The sequence below is a fragment of the Oncorhynchus masou genome, unplaced genomic scaffold (genome assembly GCF_036934945.1).
Source record: "Oncorhynchus masou masou isolate Uvic2021 unplaced genomic scaffold, UVic_Omas_1.1 unplaced_scaffold_1534, whole genome shotgun sequence".
In the NCBI taxonomy this organism is placed as follows: Eukaryota; Metazoa; Chordata; class Actinopteri; order Salmoniformes; family Salmonidae; genus Oncorhynchus; species Oncorhynchus masou.
The window spans coordinates 67501-80000 of record NW_027005377.1 but is presented as its reverse complement, the minus strand read 5'-3'; the positions used below and the strand labels follow the sequence as shown (position 1 = coordinate 80000).

The window sequence follows — 12500 nt, the reverse complement described above, 5'->3', positions numbered from 1 at the left end:
CAGCCCCCGTGGTGAAAACACTCTTTGCCACAGACATGATCTGATCCTTTTCAGAACAAGAAAGCATTTGTTTCCGTGTTAATGTGCAAACTTTTCTGCTTCAGAAGTGTGATTATTCTAGCAACAGGAATAGTCAAAGCTTGTCATTCACCTCTATGGTGTACCTAAACTACACCTGTCCATGGCAAGATGTTTTGGAACATTTCTTCAACACTTTCCATCTCTTTCTCTTTGATGAACACATCCTTGGGCCTCTCAGAAGAGAAACCAACCCCCTTTCTCTGTCTGTGCTGTTGTTGAGTCTCTCCGAGCTCTTAAAGGCATTTGGGTGTTCCTATCTTTCACGACATTTGGGTAGGAACTCTTTAGAACAATGCTCTGGGGCTGGGCGGCCATCTTCTCTCCCCTGGCTGTCACCAGGCATGTAAATACGCTTGTCACCTCCCCTCTGACTGACATGCTTTTACAGGTCTCTCTCTTCTGACAGGATAATGGGTTTTAACCTGCAATTTCAATGCTAAACGTAAAAAGTGAATGTCCTTTAAAATCTCCAGATTACCATACGTGCTTTTTACACTCACTTTCATAAATAAGGGCAGTCGAGCTTCATGGGAATGTGAAATGACTTCCATTAGCCACGATCAAATATTTAAATCTCTTCCACTCTTCTTCACATTGACTTCCATTAGCTACAGTCATATATGTAAATCCCCTCCACTCTTCTTTACATTGACTTCCATTAGCTACAGTCATATATGTAAATCCCCTCCACTCTTCTTCACATTGACTTCCATTAGCTACAGTCATATATGTAAATCCCCTCCACTCTTCTTCACATTGACTTCCATTAGCTACAGTCATATATGTAAATCCCCTCCACTCTTCTTTATATTGACTCCCATCAGCTACAATCATATATGTAAATCCCCTCCACTCTTCTTTATATTGACTCCCATCAGCTACAGTCATATATGTAAATCCCCTCCACTCTTCTTTATGTTGACTTCCATTAGCTACAATCATATATGTAAATCCCCTCCACTCTTCTTCACATTGACTTCCATTAGCTACAGTCATATATGTAAATCCCCTCCACTCTTCTTTATGTTGACTTCCATTAGCTACAATCATATATGTAAATCCCCTCCACTCTTCTTCACATTGACTCCCATTAGCTACAGTCATATATGTAAATCCCCTCCACTCTTCTTCACATTGACTCCCATTAGCTACAATCATATATGTAAATCCCCTCCACTCTTCTTTACATTAGCTTTGTTATCTCCAGAAAGTTTAACTAATAAAAAGCTCATTTTAAAGGGCGAATCCACCGTTAAAACAATAACAAAGTGGATCTCAAATCAAATCAAATTGTATTAGTCACATGCGCCGAACACAACAGGTGTAGTAGACCTCACAGTGGAATGCCGAACACAACAGGTGTAGGTAGACCTTACAGTGAAATGCTTACTTACTATCCCCTAACCAACAATGCAGTTTAAAACAATTTAAATAAATTACGGATAAGAATAAAAAATAAAACTAACAAGTAATTAAAGAGCAGCAGTAAAATAACAATAGCAAGACTATATAAAGGGGGTACCAGTACAGAGTCAATGTGGAGACTATAAACAGGGGGTACTGGTACAGAGTCAATGTGGAGGCTATATACAGGGGATACTGTCAATGTAGACAAAGTCAATGTGGAGACTATAAACAGTGGAGGCTATATACAGGGGGTACCTGTACAGAGTTAATGTGGAGGCTATATACAGGGGATACCGGTACAAAGTCAATGTGGAGGCTATATACAGGGGGTACCGGTACAGAGTTAATGTGGAGACTATATACAGGGGGTACCGGTACAGAGTCAATGTGGAGACTATATACAGGGGGTACCGGTACAGAGTCAATGTGGAGACTATATACAGGGGGTACCGGTACAGAGTCAATGTGGAGACTATATACAGGGGGTACCGGTACAGAGTTAATGTGCGGGGGCACCGTTAGTTGAGGTAGTATGTACATGCACAGTAGGTAGAGTTATTAAAGTGAATATGCATAGATGATAACAACAGAGTAGCAGCGGTGTAAAAAGGGGGGCCATTTGATTAGGTGTTCAGGAGTCTTATGGCTTGGGGGTAGAAGCTGTTTAGAAGCCACTTGGACCTAGACTTGGCGCTCCGGTACCACTTGCTGTGCGATACCAGAGAGGACAGTCTATGACTGGGGTGGCTGGAGTCTTTGACAATTATTTGGACCTTCCTCTGACACCGCCTGGTATCGAGGTCCTGGATGGCAGGAAGCTTGGCCCCAGTGATGTACTGGGCCGTATGCACTACCCTCTGTAGTGACTTGCGGTCAGAGGCCGAACATGCTCTCGATGGTGCAGCTGTAGAACCTTTTGAGGATCTGAGGACCCATGCCAAATCTTTTCAGTCTCCTGAGGGGGAATAGGTTTTGTCGTGCCCGCTTCACGACTGTCTTGGTGTGCTTGGACCATGTTAGTTTGTTGGACACCAAGGAACTCGAAACTCTCAACCTGCTCCACTACAGCCCCATTGATGAGAATGGGGGCGTGCTCTGTCCTCTTTTTCCTGTAGTCCACAATCATCTCCTTTGTCTTGATCACGTTGATAGAGAGGTTGTTGTCCTGGCACCATACGGACAGGACAACAACTGACCTCTCTGACCTCCCCCCTATAGGCTGTCTCGTCATTGTCGGTGATCAGGCCTACCACATCGTCAAACTTAATGATGGTGTTGGAGTCATGCCTGAACAGGGAGTACAGGAGGGGACTGAGCACGCACCCCAAATGGGCCCCTGTGTTGAGGATCAGCGTGACGGATGTGTTGTTACCTACCCTCACCACCTGGGGGCGGCCTGTCAGGAAGTCCAGGATCCAGTTGCAGAGGGAGGTGTTTATTCCCAGGGTCCTTAGCTTATTGATGAGCTTTGAGGGCACAATGGTGTTGAACGCTGAGCTGTAGTCAATGAATAGCATTCTCACATAGGTGTTCCTTTTGTCCAGGTGGGAAAGGGCAGTGTGGAGTGCAGTAGAGATTGCATCATCTCTGGATCTGTTGGGGCGGTATGCAAATTGGAGTGGGTCTCTGGTTTCTGGGATAATGGTGTTGATGTGAGCCATGGATCAGCTTTTCAAAGCACTTTATGGCTACAGACGTGAGTGCTACGGGTCGGTAGTCAGTTAGGCAGGTTACCTTAGTGTTCTTGGGGTCAGGGACTATGGTGGTCTGCTTAAAACATGTTTGGTATTACATACCCGGACAGGGATTTGTTGAAAATGTCAGTGAAAGCCTGTTTTGGTGAAAGGCTAAGGGCCCAGAGAAATGTAACCACTCTCAGATGAATAGACGCAATAACTGACCATCCGTGATATCAAAATGATTTTTATTAACCATGTTGTGAGTGTACAGTGTTTGTTTACGTTTACAATGTTTACAAACATTGGAGAAAAACAAGCTTATATGTTGTGTTCTCATGGGGTGTGACAGTTAAACTAAGCTCATGAGGCATTCCTAAGTTATATTCTTGAAGAATCAATGGGTATATATAATTCATTAACAAGTTTTAAAAATGGGTGTAGCAACTACATATTGCCCCTTTAAAGCAATCACAGGCAGGAAAGGGCCTTGGTACCAGTCTGGTTCTTTGATGTATTCAGGACAGTCACTTTCCTACTCTTGATAGATATTGTACTTCCTGTGGAACACAACTTCAGAAACTTGCTGGAAAATTAATAAAACAAGAAAAATACTGTACGAAGAGTGAACTCAATTCCAGATTATATTCTGAACGTATGACGAAAACATTGATTGTTGTAATATTATTATACTCTAACCGTTCAGTATTGTGCGTGTGTGTGTCCTCAGCTCTGAATGAACCCACCATCGACTACGGTTTCCAACGACTGCAGAAGGTCATCCCCCCGGCACCCTGGGGATCCAGAACGCCTTCCAAAGGTACCAGTCACATTTCCTGTTCTTCAAATGGCCAATCAGTCCACAGCCTTGAACACAAACTGTCCAATCAGAGTCTATCAGTCGCACTTCCTGTTCTTCAACTGACCATTTAGTCCACAGCCTGTACCCTAACTGTCCAATCAGAGTCTACACGTCTAAACCATTACGACCAACGGATCATTTCTCTTTAGATGTGTCAGTTAATTCTCTCCAAATCAAAATCCAATCAAAGGTTATTTGTTACGTACACAGTTTAAAGCAGGTTTAAAGCAGCTCCTTCAACAGGGAAGGGTCACTCCTACATATTCAGCAGAACCTTATGGTACTGTAGCCTGGTCGGGTCACTCCTACATATTCAGCAGAACCTTATGGTACTGTAGCCGTGTTGGGTCACGACCCTGGGATCCAGCTGAACCTTAGCATTCTGTAGCCGTGTTGGGTCACAACCCTGGGATCCAGCTGAACCTTATGGTACTGTAGCCGTGTTGGGTCACGACCCTGGGATCCAGCTGAACCTTAGCGTTCTGTAACCATGTTGGGTCACGACCCTGGGATCCAGCTGAACCTTTGTGTACCGTAGCTGTGTTGGTTCACGACCCTGGGATCCAGCTGAACCTTAGCGGTCTGTAACCATGTTGGGTCACGACCCTGGGATCCAGCTGAACCTTAGCGTTCTGTAACCATGTTGGGTCACGACCCTGGGATCCAGCTGAACCTTTGTGTACCGTAGCTGTGGTGGTTCACGACCCTGGGATCCAGCTGAACCTTAGTGTTCTGTAGCCGTAGTGGGTCATGACCCTGGGGTCTCGATCTGATGAGTTGTTAATCACTAAAGCGCGTCCAGCTACGCAAACTTCCTGTGACATCAAGAGAGCAGACTCACGTGTTAACAACGGTGGAGTCCTTATTCATCTCCAATGTCAACAACGACACACAGACTCCTGCATATGTGTTAACGATGTCACATGTGGCCGTGCGAACATGTTCAATGGAAGGGCAGAGACGTTGACATCACTGCTGTGGAAGAGCAGTTAACGTTACCTAGAGATGGTACCAAAGCAAAGCACAGCAGTCCTTTATTCCCTCACCTGTGTGTGTGTGTGTGTGTGTGTGTGTGTGTGTGTGCATGTGTGTGTGTCTGTGTGTGTGTGTGTGTGTGTGTGTGTGTGTGTGTGTGTGTGTGTGTGTGTGTGTGTGTGTGTGTGTGTGTGTGTGTGTGTGTGAGCTGCAGGAAAGCAGAGTGTAAATTGATTCTTTGGGAGTAATAAATATACGGCACTTTATCTTGTTACACGCATACGTACCCTGTCGCCCACCCCTCCGCTAGCCTTTCCCAGCACCCCTCCTGTTCCTATCCTACCCTCCCTGACCCAGCTGCTCCTGGCTGTACCCATCCTAACCTCCCTGACCCAGCTACTCCTGGCTGTTCCCATCCTACCCTCCCTGACCCAGCTGCTCCTGGCTGTTCCCATCCTACCCTCCCTGACCCAGCTGCTCCTGACTGTTCCCATCCTACCCTCCCTGACCCAGCTGCTCCTGGCTGTTCCCATCCTACCCTCCCTGACCCAGCTGCTCCTGGCTGTACCCATCCTAACCTCCCTGACCCAGCTACTCCTGGCTGTTCCCATCCTACCCTCCCTGACCCAGCTGCTCCTGACTGTTCCCATCCTACCCTCCCTGACCCAGCTGCTCCTGGCTGTTCCCATCCTACCCTCCCTGACCCAGCTGCTCCTGGCTGTACCCATCCTACCCTCCCTGACCCAGCTACTCCTGGCTGTTCCCATCCTACCCTCCCTGACCCAGCTACTCCTGGCTGTTCCCATCCTACCCTCCCTGACCCAGCTGCTCCTGACTCTGCTCTGCCTGGTCCTTAGGAGAGAAACACAGGCAATGACCGTCAGCACACACAAACACACATATACTGTATGGACCTATAGTAGGCTGTCTTCTATCTCACCTGGACTCTGGTGAGGGAAACTACTGAAACTAACCTGGACTCTGGTGAGGGAAACGACTGAAACCAACCTGGACTCTGGTGAGGGAAACGACTGAAACCAACCTGGACTCACTCTGGTGAGGGAGTCGACTGAAACCAACCTGGACTCTGGTGAGGGAAACGACTGAAACCAACCTGGACTCTGGAGAGGGAAACGACTGAAACCAACCTGGACTCACTCTGGTGAGGGAAACGACTGAAACCAACCTGGACTCACTCTGGTGAGGGAAACGACTGAAACCAACCTGGACTCACTCTGGTGAGGGAAACGACTGAAACCAACCTGGACTCACTCTGGTGAGGGAAACGACTGAAACCAACCTGGACTCACTCTGGTGAGGGAAACCACTGAAACTGAAACAACCTGGACTCACTCTGGTGAGGGAAACGACTGAAACCAACCTGGACTCACTCTGGTGAGGGAGTCGACTGAAACCAACCTGGACTCTGGTGAGGGAAACGACTGAAACCAACCTGGACTCTGGAGAGGGAAACGACTGAAACCAACCTGGACTCACTCTGGTGAGGGAAACGACTGAAACCAACCTGGACTCTGGTGAGGGAAACGACTGAAACCAACCTGGACTCACTCTGGCGAGGGAGTCGACTGAAACCAACCTGGACTCTGGTGAGGGAAACGACTGAAACCAACCTGGACTCTGGAGAGGAAACGACTGAAACCAACCTGGACTCTGGGTGAGGGAAACGACTGAAACCAACCTGGACTCTGGTGAGGGAAACGACTGAAACCAACCTGGACTCACTCTGGTGAGGGAAACGACTGAAACCAACCTGGACTCTGGTGAGGGAAACGACTGAAACCAACCTGGACTCTGGAGAGGGAAACGACTGAAACCAACCTGGACTCTGGAGAGGGAAACGACTGAAACCAACCTGGACTCTGGAGAGGGAAACGACTGAAACCAACCTGGACTCTGGAGAGGGAAACGACTGAAACCAACCTGGACTCTGGTGAGGGAAACGACTGAAACCAACCTGGACTCACTCTAGCGAGGGAGTCGACTGAAACCAACCTGGACTCTGGTGAGGGAAACGACTGTTCTCATGACATTAGTAACTAGAGGATCTCCAGTCATGACAGAGGTGAAAGTAAGGATACGTTACTGCAGGACATGTGACCTATCAGAGAAGACTGAGGGAGTGGATGCCTTTAGTTGGGCGTACACATGTCTCACTTCATTAGTTCACGTTAGTATTTACAGCAGCATCAGCTGTGTAATATGCAACCAGGCAGCTATTGTAGCTATCGCTCCATAACATTACTCCTTCCACTCACTCACTCACTCACTCACTCACTCACTCACTCACTCACTCACTCGCTCACTCACTCACTCACTCACTCACTCACTCACTCACTCACTCACACCTCTTATATCAGCATGGAGTGACAAGTCACATGTTGAATACATTCTCCAACATCTCATAACGTTCATAGTAGTGAGAGGTGGCTTCTAGCAGGAAGTGATGATCTGATGATGTCATTAGGCAGCAGCCCCCCACCCCCCCACTGATGTGAGTATCTGTGTTAGTACTGACCAGCCCACCCTCCCTCTACCACCCCTACCACCCAGCCTGGCTGCAGCTGTTCTGGGGAGGACAGACCTGATATACCTCTGTAGGTAGTGATGGTGACTATGCCAGTTGGGTCTGTCTGCTCTCTAGCTCTGCTCTACAGTACGCCCCGCCAGGCATAGCCGGCTCCTCAAAGGGTACTTTACAATGGTCAGCATTCTCTTGGTCCAGGCCAGTACTGACAGTACTGTCAGATCTGAAGTTCAGTAACCACATCTCGATGAGACTGGTTGTCAACTCAGTTTGTAAGCTGAGGAGGACCTCATTTGGATAAGGTCATGTGACTATTGTCTGTGATTCAGATTGATAGTGTGCTACTCAGGAAGCAATATCCAATCCGTTACCTTAAAGCCTTTGAGAATGTAGGCCATTAGCGTTGAGCTGAGAGGGTTATAGTCAGGTCATGAGGTCCTCTGTCACCCACATGCCCCCTCCACCCCCTCCTTTCCTCCCTCCCTCAACATACTCCAAACAGTTGAGAAAAACGACCCTGTCCCCTGAGAGAGAGAGAGAGAGAGAGAGAGAGAGAGGGAGGCCTGATGGAGGAAACCATCCACTTGTCTTATATCCTGTATTAGCCTGAGCAGGTGCCACACTCCCCCAGGGAAACCAACGTAAACCGGTGTCTGTGTGTTTCTGCATGTGCACACAGGTACGTACATGTGTGCAAAATATATAGAGGTCCATCTAATAGGCTACAGGAAACAAGAGTGTGTTGCCAGCCCTTCATTCCTCTGTCTCATATATCTCTTCATTCCCCTGTCTCTAATACACTGTCTCATATATCCCTTCATTCCTCTGTCTCATATATCCCTTCATTCCTCTGTCTCTAATACACTGTCTCATATATCCCTTCATTCCCCTGTCTCTAATACACTGTCTCATATATCCCTTCATTCCTCTGTCTCTAATACACTGTCTCATATATCCCTTCATTCCCCTGTCTCTAATACACTGTCTCATATATCCCTTCATTCCCCTGTCTCTAATACACTGACTCATATATCCCTTCATTCCCCTGTCTCTAATACACTGTCTCATATATCCCTTCATTCCCCTGTCTCTAATACACTGTCTCATATATCCCTTCATTCCCCTGTCTCTAATACACTGTCTCATATATCCCTTCATTCCCCTGTCTCTAATACACTGTCTCATATATCCCTCCATTCCCCTGTCTCTAATACACTGTCTCATATATCCCTTCATTCCTCTGTCTCATATATCCCTTCATTCCCCTGTCTCTAATACACTGTCTCATATATCCCTTCATTCCTGTCTCTAATACACTGTCTCATATATCCCCCCATTCCTCTGTCTCTAATACACTGTCTCATATATCCCTTCATTCCTCTGTCTCATATATCTCTTCATTCCTCTGTCTCTAATACACTGTCTCATATATCCCCCCATTCCTCTGACTCATATATCCCTTCATTCCCCTGTCTCTAATACACTGTCTCATATATCCCTTCATTCCTCTGTCTCTAATACACTGTCTCATATATCCCTCCATTCCTGTCTCTAATACACTGTCTCATATATCCCTTCATTCCCCTGTCTCTAATACACTGTCTCATATATCCCTTCATTCCCCTGTCTCTAATACACTGTCTCATATATCCCCCATTCCTCTGTCTCATATATCCCTTCATTCCTCTGTCTCTAATACACTGTCTCATATATCCCTTCATTCCTCTGTCTCATATATCCCTTCATTCCTCTGTCTCATATATCCCTCCATTCCCCTGTCTCTAATACACTGTCTCATATATCCCTCCATTCCCCTGTCTCTAATACACTGTCTCATATATCCCTCCATTCCCCTGTCTCTAATACACTGTCTCATATATCCCTTCATTCCTCTGTCTCATATATCCCTCCATTCCCTGTCTCTAAACACTGTCTCATATATCCCTCCATTCCCCTGTCTCTAATACACTGTCTCATATATCCCTTCATTCCTCTGTCTCATATATCCCTCCATTCCCCTGTCTCTAATACACTGTCTCATATATCCCCCCATTCCTCTGTCTCATATATCCCTTCATTCCTCTGTCTCATATATCCCTCCATTCCCCTGTCTCTAATACACTGTCTCATATATCCCTTCATTCCCCTGTCTCTAATACACTGTCTCATATATCCCTCCATTCCTCTGTCTCTAATACACTGTCTCATATATCCCTTCATTCCTCTGTCTCATATATCCCTTCATTCCTCTGTCTCATATATCCCTTCATTCCCCTGTCTCTAATACACTGTCTCATATATCCCTCCATTCCCCTGTCTCTAATACACTGTCTCATATATCCCTCCATTCCCCTGTCTCTAATACACTGTCTCATATATCCCTTCATTCCTCTGTCTCATATATCCCTCCATTCCCCTGTCTCTAATACACTGTCTCATATATCCCTCCATTCCCTGTCTCTAATACACTGTCTCATATATCCCTCCATTCCCCTGTCTCTAATACACTGTCTCATATATCCCTTCATTCCTCTGTCTCATATATCCCTTCATTCCCCTGTCTCTAATACACTGTCTCATATATCCCTTCATTCCTCTGTCTCTAATACACTGTCTCATATATCCCTTCATTCCCCTGTCTCTAATACACTGTCTCATATATCCCTTCATTCCTCTGTCTCTAATACACTGTCTCATATATCCCTTCATTCCCCTGTCTCTAATACACTGTCTCATATATCCCTTCATTCCCCTGTCTCTAATACACTGTCTCATATATCCCTTCATTCCCCTGTCTCTAATACACTGTCTCATATATCCCTTCATTCCCTGTCTCTAATACACAGTCTCATATATCCCTTCATTCCCCTGTCTCTAATACACTGTCTCATATATCCCTTCATTCCCCTGTCTCTAATACACTGTCTCATATATCCCTTCATTCCTCTGTCTCATATATCCCTCCATTCCCCTGTCTCTAATACACTGTCTCATATATCCCTCCATTCCCTGTCTCTAATACACTGTCTCATATATCCCTTCATTCCTGTCTCTAATACACTGTCTCATATATCCCCCATTCCTCTGTCTCTAATACACTGTCTCATATATCCCTTCATTCCTCTGTCTCTAATACACTGTCTCATATATCCCTTCATTCCCCTGTCTCTAATACACTGTCTCATATATCCCTTCATTCCTCTGTCTCATATATCTCTTCATTCCTCTGTCTCTAATACACTGTCTCATATATCCCCCCATTCCTCTGACTCATATATCCCTTCATTCCCCTGTCTCTAATACACTGTCTCATATATCCCTTCATTCCTCTGTCTCTAATACACTGTCTCATATATCCCTTCATTCCCCTGTCTCTAATACACTGTCTCATATATCCCCTCATTCCTCTGTCTCATATATCCCTTCATTCCTCTGTCTCATATATCCCTCCATTCCCCTGTCTCTAATACACTGTCTCATATATCCCTCCATTCCCCTGTCTCTTATACACTGTCTCATATATCCCTCCATTCCCCTGTCTCTAATACACTGTCTCATATATCCCTTCATTCCTCTGTCTCATATATCCCTCCATTCCCCTGTCTCTAATACACTGTCTCATATATCCCTCCATTCCCCTGTCTCTAATACACTGTCTCATATATCCCTCCATTCCCTGTCTCTAATACACTGTCTCATATATCCCTTCATTCCTCTGTCTCATATATCCCTCCATTCCCCTGTCTCTAATACACTGTCTCATATATCCCTCCATTCCCCTGTCTCTAATACACTGTCTCATATATCCCTTCATTCCTCTGTCTCATATATCCCTCCATTCCCCTGTCTCTAATACACTGTCTCATATATCCCCCCATTCCTCTGTCTCATATATCCCTTCATTCCTCTGTCTCATATATCCCTCCATTCCCCTGTCTCTAATACACTGTCTCATATATCCCTCCATTCCTCTGTCTCTAATACACTGTCTCATATATCCCTCCATTCCTGTCTCTAATACACTGTCTCATATATCCCTTCATTCCTCTGTCTCATATATCCCTCCATTCCCCTGTCTCTAATACACTGTCTCATATATCCCTCCATTCCCCTGTCTCTAATACACTGTCTCATATATCCCTCCATTCCCCTGTCTCTAATACACTGTCTCATATATCCCTTCATTCCTCTGTCTCATATATCCCTCCATTCCCCTGTCTCTAATACACTGTCTCATATATCCCTCCATTCCCCTGTCTCTAATACACTGTCTCATATATCCCTTCATTCCTCTGTCTCATATATCCCTCCATTCCCCTGTCTCTAATACACTGTCTCATATATCCCCCCATTCCTCTGTCTCATATATCCCTTCATTCCTCTGTCTCATATATCCCTCCATTCCCCTGTCTCTAATACACTGTCTCATATATCCCTTCATTCCTCTGTCTCTAATACACTGTCTCATATATCCCTTCATTCCTCTGTCTCATATATCCCTCCATTCCCCTGTCTCTAATACACTGTCTCATATATCCCTCCATTCCCCTGTCTCTAATACACTGTCTCATATATCCCTTCATTCCTCTGTCTCATATATCCCTCCATTCCCCTGTCTCTAATACACTGTCTCATATATCCCCCATTCCTCTGTCTCATATATCCCTTCATTCCTCTGTCTCATATATCCCTCCATTCCCCTGTCTCTAATACACTGTCTCATATATCCCTTCATTCCTCTGTCTCTAATACACTGTCTCATATATCCCTTCATTCCTCTGTCTCATATATCCCTCCATTCCCCTGTCTCTAATACACTGTCTCATATATCCCTCCATTCCCCTGTCTCTAATACACTGTCTCATATATCCCTTCATTCCTCTGTCTCATATATCCCTCCATTCCCCTGTCTCTAATACACTGTCTCATATATCCCTTCATTCCTCTGTCTCAT

At 45.6% G+C, this 12500-nt stretch overlaps 1 pseudogene; it reads left to right on the top strand.

The window, feature by feature from the left end:
• The window catches only part of LOC135531158 (transcription factor COE1-A-like), a 100403-nt pseudogene that overhangs the window by 50105 nt on the left and 37798 nt on the right, over nucleotides 1–12500 (top strand).